Raw genomic sequence first — 4,290 nt, 5'->3', positions numbered from 1 at the left:
CTGAATGAATGGCCAGATGAAAAATATAACTTTTTTGAAAGGTTAGCTTTTTCTAAGCAGCTCAGCAAAACACTAAGCTTGACTATGCCGACAAGAGTTGATTAGGCATGTTGGCAGACACTGGCTAACATAATCACAAATCCAAGCCCTGTCCTTCTTGCCCCACTCAGTCCTCCACATCCCACAGTGGCCTCACCTCCTTTCTATCTGCCTCCATCTCTTCTACTGTCCCCTCTCCCAAGAGAGCTGCTCTTTCTGCTTCCTCCATCTAGTCAACTCCTTTCACTCTCCCTTGGAGGTCTCACCTATGGGAACCAAATTGTAGCTTTTGTCCACTGAGCATGTCCATTCATACATTTCTCCTCCATCCTAGGAGGATTTACTGAACATCTACTGTGTGAAAGGTTTTGACTCAAAGCATCCCTATGAGGAAGGTGGTCCCCCCAGCAGCTACCTCCTCTCCCCCTCATGTCTCGGTGTCCAGGGGTCATGGGTCAGAAAGGAATATGCTCAGCTGCAAGTAACAGAAGAATCATGAAATAATGGGAACTTAAATAGATAGAACTTTATTTTTTTATCACCTAAAAGTCCAATCTGGTGAGTAGTCCAGGGACTCCTTCCTACCTTCCCAATTAGGGGCTTATCTGTGGCCAAGTCTAGACCCCAGACTCTCATCCTTTAACAGATCCTATCAGCTCTCCTTTTACAATATTTCCCAAATCCACCCTTTTCTCACCCCCTCCACTGCCAACACCATCACCAGTCCCCTGAACTATTGCAGTAGCCTCTCTCTCACTGGCCCCCCTGCTTCTACACTTATTCCTACAGTCAGTTCTACACTCAACAATCAGAGGGATCCTGTTAAATCTCATCTGCTCACAATTCTCCTGTGGCCTCTCCTACAAGGTCCTGCATTGACTAACCAACACTCTTGTCTCCTCTCTGACCTTACCTCCTACACCTCTGCCTCTCTCTCACACTATTATAACCTTACAACCTCCTTAGCAGACCTTGAGAAAATAAGACACACTCCCACCCACCTCAGGGCCTTTGCACTGGCTGTTTCCTCTGGAATTACTCAGAGTGTACATGGATCCCTCCTTCACTTCCCTTCAAGTCTTTGTCAAAGACCCCCTTCTCTGGGGATTTTCACCCACCTCTTTGTTTTTTTGTGGGGTTTTCTGTTTCTGTTTTTGTTTGTTTTTTATATTTTTTTATTGATTTCAGAGAGGAGGGGAAAGGGAAAGAGAGAGAGAAACATCCATGATGAGAGAGAGTCACAGATCGGCTGCCTCCTACAACTCCCCCCCCGGGGACCCAGCCCGCAACCCGGGCGTGTGCCCCCCACAACCTGGGCATGTGCCCTGTCATGGAATCAAACCGTGACCTCCTGGTTCATAGATTGATGTTCAACCACTGAACCATGCCAGCCGGCCCTACCTCTTTGTTTAATTCTGCCCACTGTCCCCCAGAAGCCTTCATTGGAGAGGATGTAGTCCAGTACAGAGAAGAGGTGATGAACTCTGTCCCTCTCTGCCTACCTGACCCCCAGTTCTCACTCTGCAAGGGTCCTGTCTCTCAGCAGCAGCAGCCTCCCCCCCCCCCACACACACACCCTGAGCCTCACTCAAGTAGCCTCCTGGGAATCTTTGGGCCACCACTCTCAGTTTTCCTCCTCTTTCTCTGACCACTCCTGTGACAGTAAGGGAGAGATGGTCTGGGAAGGCATAAGGGAGGTCCAGCCCATACCTCTAACCCTGAAAGAAAAAACCAACCCCTTCTCTCAGGAAGGGCAAGACCTGGGACAGGGAATGAGGCCTCAGCTTCCAGAACCGGCCTGGTTATAGTTACTCAGCAAGTGTAAGAAATGTTCAGGCCCAAGTCCATGGGGAGCAAGGGGTCAGCTTCCCAGGACTCCTTCTTGACAAGTACACTAATCCTCTCCCCACCCCACCACCACCCCCGGCCGCTTGTTCCCAGCCATATGCCACAACTGTTAAGCCCCTGCTGTACACAGTGTTCCTACAGGTCTCAACCTGAGAACCTTACCCCACCTTGGTGCATCCCCTGGATGCCTGGCACACAGGCCATATTTGGGTCCCAGACATGTCCCACCAACTCAGAAGCTTCAACCAGTGAAAGTTTTGTTTTGACCTAATGGTAGGGAGGGTTGGGTTTGTGTGTGTGTTTTTTTTCAATTGTCGTTGTTGGCTGGTTTTTTTAAGGTCTTTTTTTTTTCTATTCACCTTTTTTTTCTTCTTCTTATCTTCACAAAGCCAAGCCATCAGGCCCCCTCTGGGCTTTTCCAGAAAGGTGAGTCTGAGTTGAGGAAAGAGGATCTCCTTTTATTGAGAGGGGAGGAATAGAGGCAAAGGGGTGAAGGGGTGGGTCTTGGGCACAAGGTTTGTACCATGTGAATAAAAAGCTGTTTCCAATTTCTCTTCCCCAGGCCTGAAACCAGTCTTGCGGATACTTTGGAGTGAACATTGGATGACACAATCTTGGGCCATGCCGGGCATTGGGGAGCCGGGGACTGGGAGTCTCAGCCATGGCCTGTCAGGAGAAGCCCCTGGGTACTGGTCTCCCCTGTTGAGCATTGATTGGAGGAGGTGCGCCCTGAGGTGAGGAAATGCAGCCACCAATTCTTGGACAACCTTAACACCGCACAACCTTCAAGCCCCCCAGAAGAACCTGAGAACCTCCCTGTCATTGCATGCTAGTATTTAAAACCTGAAACTGTTGGGCTCAAGGAAACTTGGGGGTTTCAAAGTCTGGCACCAAAAGGCAGGGCCCCACACCTGCCAGCTCTGTGATCTGGGACAAGTTTCTTGACTACTTCGCGTCTCCATTTTGTTCACCTTTGTATTGGCCATGATGTCAAGATGGACCCCAACGGGCTTTGGTGAGGATTGAATGTGACCATGTTGTTGTTGTCGTTAACCCTCACCAGATATTTTTGCGTTGATTTTTAGAGAGAGTGGAAGGGATGGGGAGCGAAAGAGAGAGAGAAACATCGATGTGAGAGAGACACATCGATTGGTTGTCTCCCCCATGCGCCCCGACCAGGGCTGGGGATCAAGCCTGCAACCGAGGTATGTGCCCTTGACCAGAATTGAACCTGGGACCCTTTTGTCCGAGGGCCAGCACTCTATCCATTGAGTCAAACAGGCTAGGGCGTGAATGTGACCATTTGTGAGAAATGTTCAGCACTATGTCTGGCACATGGAGAATTCGAGATAAATGTCAGCTACGGGGATGTTGGCAGATATTTGGACTCCTAAAGCCTTGGAAACGGGGATTTCTCTAAGTAGAAAGTCACAACGGCTGAGGCTGGAGCATCAGGTCATGGTATCCCTGACTATGAGCGGGCTGGGCTTCGTGAGGATGGGTGCATTAATACTAGGGTCCTGGTCAGGACCTTCCCCACAAGGTGGCCTCTGGGTCAGAGCTCTCAGGCCATGATGAAATGAGACTTTTCTCCCTGTCCTCACTTAGTGATGCTCTGTGGATTCTGAGAGCCAGTGATTCTCAGACTCTTCCATTCTGGGAACTGTGGGGCGTGGGGAGGACTCTCTGATTTTTTCTCCATCTAGTAATGTCCCTCACCCTCTGTGGGAAGAAGGGTTGCAAGGATGTCCAGAGCTCCCCCTTCCTGGTCAGTAAGAACAGTGATGACCATAGCAATGCCACCTAAGGGGGAACTGAGGCCTGAAGCAGGGCAAATCCTCTGGAAACCCAGCCCTATTTCATTTCTTTCCCTGGTGTTTCCCATCCACACATAGGGGTTTGGTGCCTCTGTTTCTTTTCCCGGAGACCCTCAAATAGCCTCTCACTCACAGAGTAGGGTCTGTGAACACCCAGGGCGCCCTGTGATTTATTTGATTTCTTTTCCTTTGTTGTTTTTCCTAACTCTACACACTTTTGTTTAAAAAAAAAAACTGTGGTTTCTCATGAGTCCTGTTATCTCATTGATAGCTCTCACCTCTGTGGTGAGGGGAAGAAATATTTTCAGATGACTTGTAAAGGGCAAGAGAAAAACCAAAATTTCAAAATTTCCGTTTAAGTCACATAATCAAGAAGAGGAGAAACGAGAGAGAGAGAGAGAGAGAGAGAGAGAGAGAGAGAGAGAGAGAGAACTATGAGAGCCCCCCCCACCCAGTGATAATAAGTGCACACAGTCATCGAAAAAAATTGGATTATTAGAAGAGAGAGGTGGCTTCCACACTGTGGGTTTTCTTCTCGGTATAAAAGCAAAGTTGTTTTTGATATATGACAGTTTCCCACAAGCCA

At 48.9% G+C, this 4,290-nt stretch overlaps 1 long non-coding RNA gene across 1 annotated transcript; it reads left to right on the top strand.

Annotated features, from left to right (window-relative positions):
- Positions 1-1,771: 1,771 nt before the first annotated feature.
- On the top strand, positions 1,772-3,026 carry LOC107182312. The gene is made up of 2 exons (XR_001513038.1): positions 1,772-2,313; positions 2,450-3,026. It is a non-coding gene; the product is annotated as an uncharacterized LOC107182312 (long non-coding RNA).
- The last annotated feature ends 1,264 nt before the right edge of the window (positions 3,027-4,290 follow it).

The sequence above is a fragment of the Myotis davidii genome, unplaced genomic scaffold (genome assembly GCF_000327345.1).
Source record: "Myotis davidii unplaced genomic scaffold, ASM32734v1 scaffold855, whole genome shotgun sequence".
NCBI lineage: Eukaryota > Metazoa > Chordata > Mammalia > Chiroptera > Vespertilionidae > Myotis > Myotis davidii.
Note: the sequence above shows the minus strand (reverse complement) of the source record. Positions and strands in the feature narration are given on the sequence as shown.